This window comes from Canis aureus, chromosome 22 (genome assembly GCF_053574225.1).
Source record: "Canis aureus isolate CA01 chromosome 22, VMU_Caureus_v.1.0, whole genome shotgun sequence".
NCBI classification, from domain to species: Eukaryota; Metazoa; Chordata; class Mammalia; order Carnivora; family Canidae; genus Canis; species Canis aureus.
In genome coordinates, this window is record NC_135632.1 from 36010228 (window position 1) to 36024747 (window position 14520).

The window sequence follows — 14520 nt, forward strand, 5'->3', positions numbered from 1 at the left end:
ATCTGTTCTCTAATAGGAGATACATTTTATGGGACTAAAAATAAAAGTTCCTTCCAAGAGTAACTCTATGCTTAAAGAAGGTAGAGAAGTAAATAAAAATGACTTGAGGTCATCCAGGAACATCACAGATCAAAAACTGGGTTTGGGTCTCTCTCTCTTCTCTCTCTCCTAATGTTCACTAATATGAAAGTAAAGCAATTTTTTAAAGGATAAGCTGACAAGTACAAAGAGAAAGAAGAAACTACAGGGGCACCTGGGTGGCTCATTCAGTTAGGTGTCCAGACTCTTGGTTTCTGCTCAGGTTGTGATCTCAGGGTCTTGGGATCCAGCCCCATGTCAGGCTCCAAGCTCAGCAGGAAGTCAACTAGAGATTCTCTCTCTCTCTCTCTCTCTCTCTCTCTTTCATCCTCCCTCTCCCTTGGCTCCTCCCCTTTGCTCACACGTGCTCTCTAAAATAAATAAATCTTAAAATTAAAAAGAAGAAACTACAACAAATGAGAAACAAAATCTTTGGAAGACAAAGTGCACATTGCAATGGTTAGCATATTTGGAAAATAAACAGCAACCTTAAAATAAGTGGCTAAGGAAAAAAATAAAGTAGGGCTCAGAAAACAAAACCATGTTTAAATAATGAAAAACTGCCTAGAATTTTATTAATTAAAACAGCTTCTAATTAATGACTTAGTCCAGTAGATTATCTCCATAAATTACATTAGCGTAAAATTAACACTAAATACTACTGAAAATAGTGCCTCTATACACACACACACACACACACACACATATATATAAAATGTGATCTGTCAACAAGTTTACTTTGGCTAAAGGTAAAACATTACTTTAATGAGTACAGATTCTAGAGTCAAATTGCCTGAATTCAAATCCCAGGTCTACAATTTACTAGGCAAATTTGGGCAAATTACCTAATCTCACTGGATCTCAGTGTTCTCATCTGTAAAATATGGACAATAACAGTATCAAAACTGATAAAGTATAAAAATTTAACAAGATAATGAAGGTAATGAGCTTAGACAAGTTCCTGGCACAAAACAACTAAATGTTAGGTGTAAGTACCATACTACTACATAATCATCTTTACTGATTATGCTATGTTAATTTCACATTTCATATTTAAGTGAAACTGAATTTATTCTTTACATACTCATCACGGTTTCCCAACTAATTTCAAGGTCCTTGGAGATATAACGTCTTTTTTGTTTTGTTTTGTTTTTTGAGAAAGAGAGTGTGCATGCACATGCATGGGGTGGGGAGGGGAGGAGAGGAGAGGGAGAGAGAAAATCATAAGTAGGCTCCATGCCCAGAGCTGAGCCCAATGTGGGACTCAATCTCCCAACCCTGAGATCACAACCCGAGTCAAAATCAAGAGTTGCACACGTAATCAACTAAGCCACTCAAACATCCTAGAGATATAATTTTCTTTACAGAGAATTTTATTACCTCTGTATGTATACAAGAATCTTTTTTTTTTTTTTTGTATACAAGATTCTTAGCAGTAAAAATGAAATACTCCTTGCTAGACAGGTTTGATACAAGTCACATATGGCTTTTTCTTTTTTTTTTTTTTCCTTCACTTGAAAACATGGATATTTTGAAAGGTTAAAAAAAAAATTGGTTCCAGTATAGGTAAGATACATACTGTCACTTGCATTTCCAATTGTGATAATGGTTTCAAACTCATTGAAGCCCCTTCCTTATGAATTCTAGGAGACAAAGTAAGCAATCAATAACATAGCCAGGAAATAGTGTTCAAACTTGAATCTAAGGAAATTGAGCACCAATCTTTATACCAAAGGCCTGTTCAATGGAAAGGATTTTCCATCATTTCATACATATTTGCATCTTACTGAGAATATAGTATCATATGACAAATATCCAAGTTGCCCTTGCATGATCAACAAATTCTTCATTTGAATATAAGATTTTAAGTCTATCTTTTCACTACCTAAATCATTTAGATATCTATACATATTTCAAATATTTCTTATTCTGCAATATACTTTCATTTGTTCCTTTATTCATTTAATCGTCTAACAGATATTTGTCAAATGCCTACTATGTGCCAGGCACTGTGCTAAGAGTAAGGATATCATATGCCCAGACCCAGAGATGAGAAATTCCAGTATGTTCAAATAACTTAAAAAATATGACTATGGTTGAAATGAAGAAAAGAGGAAAGAGCAGTTAAGACAAAAAAAGGTAGAGAAAGGGAAAGAGGCCAGACCTTTAAGGATATAGGTTTTTATTTTTTTAATTTTCTGTCCATTATTTTTTTATTTAAATTCAATTAACATATAGTGTATTATTAGTTCCAGAGGTAGAATTTAGTGATTCATCATTTGCATACAACACCCAGTACTCATTACATCATGTGCCCTCCTTAATGCCCATCACCCAGTTAACCCAACCCCTCACCCCTCTCCCCTCCAGCAACCCTCACTTTGTTTCCTATGATTAAGAATCTCTTATGGTTTGTCTCCTTCTCTGACTTCATCTTATTTTACTTTTCCCTCTCCTCCCCCATGATCCTGTTTTGTCACTTAAATTCCACATATAAGCATGAGTAAAATCATAACTGTCTTTCTCTGATTTATTTTGCTTAGAATAATACCCTCTAGTTCCATCCACATGGTTGCAAATTGCAAGATTTCATATTTTTATGGCTGAATAGTATTCCATTGTGTGTGTGTGTGTGTGTGTGTGTGTGTATACATATACCACCTCCTCTTTATCCATTCATCTATTGATGGACATCTGGGCTCTTTCCATAGTTTGGCTATTGTGGACATTGCTGCTGTAAACATTGGGGTGCAAGTGCCCCTTCAGATCACTGTATTTATATGTAGATAAGTTTTAGATTCATCCTGAGAGCAATGGACTTCAAAAAGGAAAACATAATCATTGATACCAAGATCACCCTAGCAAGACAACAATGTAGAAAACTGGTGACAAAGACTCTCTCCTTTGACCAAACTTTAATCAGGCTTCTCTGAGGAGAGTTGGGATTTCCCTCTTTATCCTTATAGAATCCAGTTTGAGTGAGAATCCTGATAAATCATTAATGAAAATCACTCATCCTTGGTGTCTGACCACCTTGGATACCTTACCACCCCTGTCCTGCCTTCCAGCTTCTGCCAAGTTACTCTAACAAGAATCCCCTTACCTCTGCTGTTTCCTTTTAGTAATCTTCCACTGACGGACCTCCACCTTGCTTCCTAAATATAAATGCCTCTTATCCTCATTAGAGTCAGAGTTGGGTCCAATCCCTCTCCTCCACTGCAGTGGTCCCTACACCCATATCATGATGGTCTCCCTTAAATACTTTGTTTTTACCTTCCTTAGCAGGTGTCTTTAAATAACTGTTTCTTTAACACCGGAAGCCAAATGGAAAGATACTGTTGTTATTCCAGGCAAAAGAAGATTGAGGTCTGAACTACAATGATCAAAGGGTATGGAGAGAGGAGACTGATTCGAGATAGGATGCTGAATCCACTGGATTTTGAGTTTGGGCAGAGGGAGAGAAAAGTCATGACAATGCTCACATTTTCAAATTTGAGCCAAATAGATAGTGTGCCATTCACTGAGATAAGAAACACAGGAAGGAAAGGTTTGATAAGTCCTACATAAGACACCACAAGAACCAGCTGAGCTGTCCAAGTCGAAATAACAGTGTGATGAAGCTCCTTCTGGCTTCCTCTATTGCCTCTGCAAAGAAAGTAGCAATATTTACTAAGATTGAGGGGTGAAAGGATACATTCTGAGGAGAACAAGAATGTTTGGTGTGCTCACTGTACAGCACAGGAGAGAATTAGAGGAGTATTTTCTGTTTGGTGAGGAACCAGAGGGAAAGAAGCATCAATGTATAGGGGTACCAATCTATCAACCTGGGTAACTTAATTTTTCCAGCTGTTCTGAGTATCTTCAGCACAGTTAAATTGAGAATTAGGAATTTACTGAAATATTTATCACCAAGAGACATGATGATAAATGCCCTCAAACAACAAGGAAGAGGCTGAAGACATGGGCCATCGATTCTAAACTGGACAGGAAAATGCAAGCAATAGACAAAAGCAAAAAATAAAAATGAAAGGCAGGCTAGAGAGACTCAAGGTTCACAGGATAGGAATTATGGAAGTATACTGTTTCCATATCACATTTATGACATGGTAAAATAGAAACAAATATAAATTCCTATACAGGGTCCCCTGATGACTTCTCTTATAGTCATCAAAAGCTCAAACATAGATTAGGCTTAAAAACCTGGTAAAGGAATTCAGCTCTAGAATGGCATAAGTAATTTAGAGGCCCTTGCAAAAAAATGATAATCAAGCCTAAACACACTTAAACTCATCAAAAGCCTAAAGCTCAATTATATGAAAATAATTCTCACTACAACCATCTTTACAGTTAAAAACTCAACACACTGGTCAATAATTACAACCATTGCTAAGATGATGATCCAGTGAAAAAAAATGACCATTCTGTCCAATCCCTACAAAATAATTTAACTCTTTCAGTAATAATGAATCTGTATAAGAAGTGGTTATAAGAGACTAACTTCAGATACTTTACAGTATTTTTATTACAGAAGTACCTGGCTGGCTCAATTGGTAGAGCATACACCTCTTGATCTTGTTGGGGACATTGAGTTCAAGCCCCATGCTCGGGGTGCAGTTTACTTAAAACAATATATATTTTTAAATTATAAAAATTTCAAAAATAATCATCTATTTACCCTTAAATTCTACCTCCAAGATACTCGATTATTAATTTTTACCTATCTCAATATTCAATATTAAATCTCCTTCCAATAAATACACAAAAAAATGGAATCATAAGGAACATGCTTTACTTTTTTCACTAATACTTAATCTGCAAATATACTGAGTTTAAATTATAGTTTATCAGGGACACCTGGCTGGCTCAGTTGGTAGCACATGGAATTCCTGATCTCAGAATTGTGAGTTCAAGGCCCACCGTGGGTGTAGAGATTAAGAAAAAAAATTACAGTTTATCAAAGGAAATCAGACTCATTCTTTCCTACATCAATAAATTACTGAACTAAATGCAATCTCCTTCAGATCTCTCTCCAAAAAAACCTAAGTGTCTAAGGATTATCCTGTACAATAAACAATACTTGTCTTCTTTCAAGCCATGCATGGTTTGGACTATGTATTTACATACTATATGATAAAAATGTGTATGTAGGGCAGCCCGTGTGGCTCAGCAGTTTAGCACCACCGTGGGCTCAGGGCATGGTCCTGGAGACCTGGGATAGAGTCCCACATCAGGCTCCCTGCATGGAGCCTGCTCCTCCCTCTACCCATGTCTCTGCCTCTCTCTCTGTGTGTCTCTCATGAATAAATAAATAAAATCTTTAGAAATTAAAAAAAAAGATGTATGTAACTATGTATTTACATACACATAAAACAGAAGAATTACAGTTTAATAGCATTAACCAGTCCATGCTTCTCATCTTGCTTCTTATAAAATCTCAAAGCATCTAATGTACAGTAATAGAGAACTGATTAAATTGCTAAGGTATTAAAGATAAGATTTTATTATAGAGTGCTCCATATAAGTCCTTTCCAAAGATCATCTCCTTATAAATATTGCAGTATCTCAGGTACTTGTGGATCAAACTGACTAAGCTTTTTATTTACATATCACATATACATATATATGATTTTTTCCCATGATCCTAAAGGCTTAATAGTTGATAAGAGTTTAAAACAGAACAGAGGAAAATCTGTCGGAAGTTCTTCTTTCTCATTATACCTCATTTATTATACATGGAACCAAAAGTTAAATTCTCCAATATAAACCTTTTGATGTAGCATTAACTTAGACATCAAATAATAGTGTTTAATCTACGTATTTATTTGGATTTACTCAAATTTTAAATGAAAAAAACATTATACATGTATGTGTATATATATATAAATATATAATTCTCAAAAGACTGTAATCAAATGTTAATCTTATAGAAATGGATTTCCAATTTTTTTAATAATAAATTTATTTTGTATTGGTGTTCAATTTGCCAACATACAGAATAACACCCAGTGCACATCCCATCAAGTGCCCTCCTCAGTGCCCACCACCCAGTCACCCCCACTCCCCACCCTCCTCCCCTTCCACCACCCCTAGTTTGTTTACTTCCATGTTCTGTCTCCCTTTCTGATATTTCCTACCCATTTCTTCTCCCTTCCCCTATTATTTATATTCCCCAAATGAATGAGACCATATGTTTTTTAACAGGAATCACTGGGACTACAGTACACACAGTTATCTGTTTACATCTATGTATATGTATGTTACAAAAGTTTCACAAAACAATTATCTATCCAAATGTATTGTTTGGTATTTTCTGCTGTTACTTTACTTTTTTAAATGCTTGTATAATCCAATAAATTGTTCTTGCAAATCACTAATAAATCACAACAGTTTGGAAAACAGTGAGGAGAAGATTCAGGGAACAAATATTTAGGGTAATCGCTCCTAAATTTTATTTAACAATACCTACTTTAAAAGCTGGACAAGCAAAGGCTAATCAGGTTTCAGCTTCATAACTATTCTGAATAATGGAGGACAAAGTGAAAAAAGGTAAAATTAAAATTTTAAATCACAATCCACACCATAAGTAGAGAGTTCTCATTAAAGGCCCTAGAACACAAAGGTCAACTTCATTTATTTCAGACAACTTAAGCAAAAACTGTTATCTCTAGAGTCATTCAAGGAATTAAACACTAAACCACTAACCAACAGGCCCAACCAAAATTAGTCTATCAGTGCTCATATACTATGATGCATGTGTCATTCTCTTGAAGCAGATTGAAAAATAAAGCTGAAATTACATCCTTTGGGCTTTCTATAATTTTTTTTTTCCAATGAACATGATTTACTTCTCTAATACTTCTACCAATTGTAGAGGCAGGAAGATGCAGCAACCCCTGATGATCTGAGATTCACTGCCAACAAATAATTTCAAACTGCCCCATTTGAAGTTCACGACCATAATTAAGGAAGTACTAGCACTGTAAGTACAAAGCAATCCCTAGCATCCAATCCACTCAATATTCACCACTTAACCTTTTTCACCCATCTATTGCTAACTCAACACAATTAGGAGATGATAGCAAAACAAATTAGTATGAAAACTGAGTATAATAATTATGTAAAATATGCAATTTGTATTTTTCAAATGAAATGATGAAAGTTAATCTAAAACTTCTTTCCCTCACTCCATGACTTTATCTCCCACTTCTCCCCATCGTACTTCCAAAATGAATTCTAATTCTGGAGGGGTCCATACTTTGCTATGAAATCGTATTGAAATACTGTTTTGATTTTTAATCAATAAAATTACTTTTATTTACCTTACCTCTATCAAAACTCTTTTTAAAACCAATTTGAAGTAGCTTGAAAAATGGAAGAAAACATCAATCTGACAATAAAGTTCTTATATGACCTCCTTAAAACTGTATTACCTTAAAATTCCTACAATAATGACCTTTTGGGAAATCATATTTTTGTAACAGAATGGTAGCTTAACTAATATAATCCATTAAAATTCAATGCTACAAGTAATCTCAAAATTCCTATATATCTCTATAAATTGTTTAATGATCCAATGGCTCAAGTTAATATGTAATCATATATATATGAGACTATGTGTACATATATATGTACATATCTGTGTGTGTGTGTGTGTGTATATATATATATATATATATATATGACAAAACATTCAGAAGCCTCACTTTATCCAATTAAATACATGGTAATTCTTATTAGTTCAGATCACGGAAAAAAATAATACAAATGATAATTAAATTTAAGATGAAAGTTAAAATCATAAAATTTCTAGTCACTGAGCCTTTTGCAGAGGAACAATTAGGAACCTTCTTACACCTACTCTGCCAAGCTGCGCAATGAACTCCCCTACACTGCAATACCCTGTGGGCTGAATTCTGAAAGCCTAACAGTAAGTAATAAGAAGATACAGAATATCTCACCGAAACAGAATTAAGTTATCTAGCAACCTCAGCTATCTGTAACAAGCCAAGAATCAGAAAACCACTGGAGGAGGTAAAATTGGTATCATAGAGAACGTATAACAGAAAACCTTCTCTTCCCCTGCCCATTTAAATAACTACTGGATTTCATTTGTTATCTATAACAAATCTGTAACACATAGAAATTCAATGACAAAAGAAAATAATTAAAATAAGTTTTAAAAAGACCACAACAACCCAATACTAGTGATTAGTATTCTTTTTTTTAAAGGGAGAGACATATATTACATTTTAAATGTTTCGTCAATGGTTAAAATTATTTATATGAAAATAATATTATGCTTTAAACTTCTAAACATTTTGTCCCTGATTCCTGACACAGAACTCTTAAATCCTTTGGCACTTCCTGCATGATAGCAGGGTTTCTTGTTCTAATGAGGTGACCCTTGTTGGCTCCTAGATAGGGGCTGGTCACAGAAAGCTCAAGCCATGATTAGAAGCTTGAAATTCAGTGCTAATCCCACTCTCTGGAGAAGGGAGAGGGGCTGGAAATGGAGTTAATGATTGTCATACCAGAATGGTGAAGCCTCCATAAAACTCCCCCAAGTAGATTCTAGGTGCCTGAACACATGGGTAGAGCGCTAGGAGACTGGCACTCTATGAGATCAGATAGATGGAAGCTCCACAATCCCCTGCCACACATACTTTGCTCTATGTATCTCATCCATCTGGATGTTCATCCTTTATCATATCCTTTTAGAATAAACTGGCAAACAGCAAATAAAATTTTCTGACTTCTGTGAGCTGCTCTAGTGTATCAGTTGAATCCAAGGAGGAGTCAGGGGAACCTCCACTTTATAGCTGATCAGTCAGAAGGCCAGGTGACAACCTAGACTGGCCACTGGCATCTGAAGGGGCAGCTGCGTGAGTCAGGGCACTTAAACTTGTGGGACCTGATGCTATCTCCAGGTAGATAGTGCCAGAACTGTGTTAAATTGTAGGACATTCAGCTAGTCTCACAGAATTGATTGGTATGAGGAAACACCCTCTCCCACATCTATCCTCAGAAGTGTTGTGAGTATGGGAGTCCTTTAAGAGCAAGGGAAAAACACAGGTAGAAGACTCAATTATTCCTAACACCTAACCCCTTCCCACAGAGCTATCTAGAACATCTCCATGCCAGAAGACGATCAAGATTCTCTATTTTCTATTTCTTTTTAATCAATACACAGACTAATTCTTTTAGAATTCTATTATGAGATATTTCAGAAGAATACAGGGTGGTTACTAATTACATGTTTCCATAGGCACATTCAGCATTTTATGCAAGGTATATTCTTTTCCCTGATCCTGAAGAAGCCCTGTGAGTACTGTAATTTCAATTTTATAGATGAGAAAAATGAGATTCAAAAATACTAGTTGCCCAAGGCCACCTGGTGGCAGATTACACATGGGAAACCCAGTGTGTGTGAAACCCAAACATGTACTTGTCACACCAGGAGCTAAGGTTTGGCTATGCCCAAATTTACTTTGCCCTGAAAATAAGGTTTGGGGCTTGTGGTTATTTAGTGAACTGCCTATTAACTGAATAAAAAGCAGTTCAATAAAATAAAATGAAAGACCAAATGAAGACTAATGTTAGTCTGAATGAATCTCTTATTCTTAAACAGGGAGACCAACCTGCCCAGATTTAAAAAGGTTCAGACAGGGGATCCCTGGGTGGCTCAGCGGTTTAGCGCCTGCTTTTGGCCCAGGGTGTGATCCTGGAGCCCCGGATGAGTCCCGCATCAGGCTCCCTGCGTGGAGCCTGCTTCTCCCTCTGCCTGTGTCTCTGCCTCTCTCTGTGTCTCTCATGAATGGATAAAGTCTTAAAAAAAAAAAAAGGTTCAGGACAGAATCTCATCCTGAGAATACTGCTAATGGTATGTGCAAAAATGGATGAGGAAACTCCTCCTGAACATATCATAAGGTCATCTGGGAACAGTTATAAGCAAAACAAAAATAAATACAGAATATTACTGAAAAGACTCCACTGAGTCAGTGTGCTAGTCAGTTATGGCACCTGTGCAAACACTTATGCAAGGACCAGGAAGTTACGGAGGCAGAGTCCAGGAAGGAATAGAGCCCAGGAACCTCAAAATCACAAAATTAAAAGCAAATGAACCAAAAAATATATTATGTAAGTAATAATTCTAATGAATTAAGAGAAATAGCACAATTTCAAACATATATATATGTTTTATATATGTTTTACATATATATGTTTTATATTTTATATAAAATTACATATAATTTTATATATATATGTATAACAGCTGACATCATATCTGGGGTTTGAGATCCCTTTTCTTGCCATTGGTCCTTTTATAATTATATACATTAAAACTCACAAATTTTCATAAAGCAAATATTAGACAAGTATTAATATATAAGCAAAATATCCAATGTTTTCCAGCAGTCTGTTTAAATGTATTTAGAACTTGTGAAGCCGTTCAAGAGTCATAAAAAAAATTTTTTAAAGATTTTATTTATTTATTCATGAGAGAGAGAGAGAGAGAGAGAGAGAGAGAGATTGGCAGAGACACAGCAGAGAGAGAAGCAGGCTCCATGCAGGGAGCCCAACATGGGACTCGATCTCGGGACCCCAGGATCAAACCCCGGGCCAAAGGCAGAAGCTCAACCCCTGAGCCACCCAGGCAGCCCCCCAAGAGTCATAAAATTTTCATTTCAATGTACATAATACTCACTTGCCTGAAATCATATTTCAGGTTAAAAATATTTAAGTACTATTATTCTGGGATCAATCCAAACTATATTTATTCAATATTCCCCCTCAACAGAACCAAGGCAAAAAATATTCTATTCTACTAGCAGTTATTGCAAGCAAAATAGGAGTCTTTTCCTTCATGGTAATATCACAGATAAAAGCTACAAAATTTCTTAACTGACTGATAAAACAATGAACTAAAAGCATATTCAACTTCAAATCTTAAGAGTTCATGATATTATCCTAATATTCATTCATTGAACAGTCACTGAATGCTTTCTATATATTAAACCTCAGAATAGACCTAATTGAGAATTCATTAATGATGCAGAAAAATTTAGATTCCTTGAATCTGGAGACAGAAGTAAATTTATTTGAAATATTTAATTTCCATAATGTTAGCAACAAATTCACAGAAGTTACAGTAATAAACCCTTTTTTTTAAAACCTTTTAAATATAAAATGGTTAACTCAATTATCTAAGGCAAATACAGCTTTCAAGTAACACAAATGTAAAACTACCTAATATGATTAATGTCAAATGACACTGACAAATAGGGATAACGGATTACTCTAGACTAATGAGAAATGGAACAAGAGGGAGAAGTAGTGATTTGGCATCAACCTTGAGTTCAAATCTCATGTTAGCCTCCTACTAATTGTATGGCCTGGGAAACTACAGAAAATCTCTCTGCCTATGAGTTCACATCTGTAACAGGGATAAGTGATTAAAAGATACCTAATAAAATGCAAAGCTCAAAGGAGGCTTCCTTTAAAGGGTTAGTTATCACTTCACTTGCCCCAGAGCAAAGGACAAAATCATAAATCCTAGATTAGCAATTCACAACAATAGGAGAATCATGGCATTCCTCCTCCTTACTCAGCACTTCCATTATTCCATCTGAGGTGCTGGGAGGTCTCAGAATGCCACTGAGGCTTTCACACAAATATAAATACAAAAATACTGTCAAGAGAGGAAAAAAATGATTCTCTTTTCCAAATTATTGGCTTCTAAAAACTGGCTAAACAGAATTATTTCTTAGTTTTATTTTTAATTAGTTTTTTTTTTTTTTAATGTAGGGATTGACATTTCACATGGAAGACATGCAATTACAGTGAGGTCTTCCCACAGGACTGCCACGTTGCACAGCTCTATGGGAAAGCAGTCACACCACACTCGAGGTAAATGGTGCCTTCAAGAGCAAAAACAAGAAAACAGTACAAACGGTGTCTCCTGCCACAGTGTCACTGTAATCTCAACAATTAATCATAATTAGTCTAGATGACTTTTTTTTTTAACACTTATGATCCTGATTGAAAGTATAAAAATCACAAAGGAAAATTCTAACTTTAAGAACATATATAACCAAGCAGTTCTTTCCAATGCCTAAGGCACTTCATTTATAACACCTCAGTCTCTTCCCACAACATGCCTTCTACTTACTCTACCAAAATCTAAATCCCTGGAGAGAAAAGAGTTGAAAAGTGAGAGGAGGAACTGGACATCAGAAACATGCAAACTCAAAACTGCCAAAAGACTTGTAGATTCAGTAAGTTAGGTATGTAGTATGTGATTTTACTGATAGGCATCAATTAACAACTCTCCCATTCATACGGTGCCTTTTTAACATGAAAAATTAAGCAGCTGATAACATATTAGACTATATACATTTCTCATGAAATAGCTAATGTTAACCCATGACATAAATATAAGAAACCATCCTCTCTTTTACTGAGTAATGTGTTTGCACAGTTCAAAAACCAAAACTACACAGAAAGACATAGATTAAAGTTTTGCTCCCACTCCTGTCTCAATTCCCATTCCCTCATACCCTTTATGACAACCATTTCTTGTTGGATTCTTGTTTTCCTTCCTAGTGTATTTGCAAAAATACCAGTAAATACAAATACACATTCTTATCCCCTTAAAGAAAAGGCACTGTATAGCACCCTTTGTCCCTCACTTTGCCTTTTTTAATCAATTTACCCTAGAGATCTGTTCACATCAGTACAAAGAGATCTTCCTCATTCTTTTTTTATAGCCGTAATACCTCACTCTGTGGATATACCATAATTTATTCAACCAGACCTTATCAGGTTGCTTTCAAAGCGTCTTCCTAAATGATACATCTTTCAAATCTCTCCTGTTACTGTAACAAAGTGAATTATCAGTATCACAGGATTTGCTTTCTTAGATCTGTAATAAGACAGATGAGTGACCTACTTACTGTTCATATTTTGTAAGAATCATCAGAAATTTCCATTTTACATGACTATATTCTCTCCCCCAACAAAGTTTAATGTATTTATTAGAGGATTTCTCAGAGCCTTTAGCACATCATTATGCATTATGAATCTCTGAAAAGTATAGTGTGTGACATTTCCCAAACTTACTTGGCAAAACCTTCTACAGATGAAATGTTCCACAAAACAAACTCTAGAAAATACTGGGGCTGATATAATAATTATTGTCATCTATTTAAGCAAAATATAAGACTTCTAAGAACTTTTAAGGAAACCAACTGAGCTCAATTTTAGACTAGGCATTCCTTCACTCTTTTTGGATTATAAACACCTCAGAGATCTGAATGTAAAGCTATTTGATTCTCTCCTGGAAAGAATGCATACAAGCATAAAATTTTCCGTTTCTGGGGATTCATGGACCACAGTCCCCATGGTCTTATCTATTTGAGAAGCAATGAATAGAAGTGCTATATTATCTGTGGCACCATTAATACTACAAATGTTAGGACAGAACCCAGAGCTAATGAAAAAGCAGCAGAGAATTCACCATGAGTGTGTACCTTGGTGCAAAGCAAACAAAGCACATTCAAAGATATTATGTTAAACAGTTAACAATATCAAATAAAGTAAATTCTACTAAATAATTGTGAGAATTGTTACAAGGGGTTGAGTCTGATTTTTACACAGATGTCTCTCATCTTAAGTAAATTAGATTCTTACAGGATTAAAAAAGTTGGTCTTTAATTCATTTTGTATGAATATGATCATAACATTTAGGATTTTCAGGATTTCACATTGGATAGCAGTATCTGCTGGAAATATAATTCTGCTGCAAATCTGAAAGTGACAATGTGAATGCCCAGGGGAGGAAAAAAAAAAAAATCCAGTTTTAAAAGCAGAACAAAGAATCTCCAAGCATGATTACAGTCTAGCAGGCAAAATGATTAGGGTAGAATGATTAAATTGAAAAAGTGACAAAGGAAGGACTACCACATCTGATTTGGGATTGGTACCCTACAAAAAGGCAGAAGGACATTCAGAAGAGAGGGCCGGTGGGGGCTTAAGCTCAGATCAGGCTCTTCTCATGGAGCTTTGTGCAAAAGCTTAAATCTGCCTATATGTGGCATCTGTAGTAATTCAGACAAACACAATCCAGTAATACCCTTCTTTCCTCCATTCCCTGACGTTTCTCCCCAAAACCACACCCACCCATGGAAAATATTAAAAAGTGCTACAACTGTAAAAAAGAAAAGATGTTTTCTACATCATGATGGGGCCAAACTGTAACAGAATGGAAATTTCTCATTTAAATTCTATCAAAAATTTGTTTCTTGGGGGCACCTGGCTCAGTCGGTTAAGCATTTGCCTTTGGCTCAAGTCATGATCCCAAGGTCCTGGAATTAAACTCTGCATCAGGATCCTTGCTCAGTGAGGAATCTGCTTCTCCCTCTGCTTCTCTCCCTTCCCATGCTT

At 35.6% G+C, this 14520-nt stretch overlaps 2 protein-coding genes across 14 annotated transcripts in view; one reads left to right on the forward strand and one right to left on the reverse strand.

Annotated features, from left to right (window-relative positions):
• Positions 1 to 14520, forward strand: part of LOC144294006 (uncharacterized) — a 230242-nt gene that overhangs the window by 93094 nt on the left and 122628 nt on the right. The window contains exon 3 of one of the 8 annotated variants that reach the window (XM_077865492.1): positions 11884 to 13727. The exons of the other annotated variants lie outside the window; for them this stretch is intronic. The gene's annotated coding sequence lies outside the window, so the exon portion shown is untranslated. Of the gene's footprint in view, positions 1 to 11883; positions 13728 to 14520 lie in introns of those variants that run through there. 8 annotated transcript variants of the gene reach the window in all.
• Positions 1 to 14520, reverse strand: part of SLC4A7 (solute carrier family 4 member 7) — a 110042-nt gene that overhangs the window by 90238 nt on the left and 5284 nt on the right. The gene's annotated exons all lie outside the window — the stretch shown is intronic.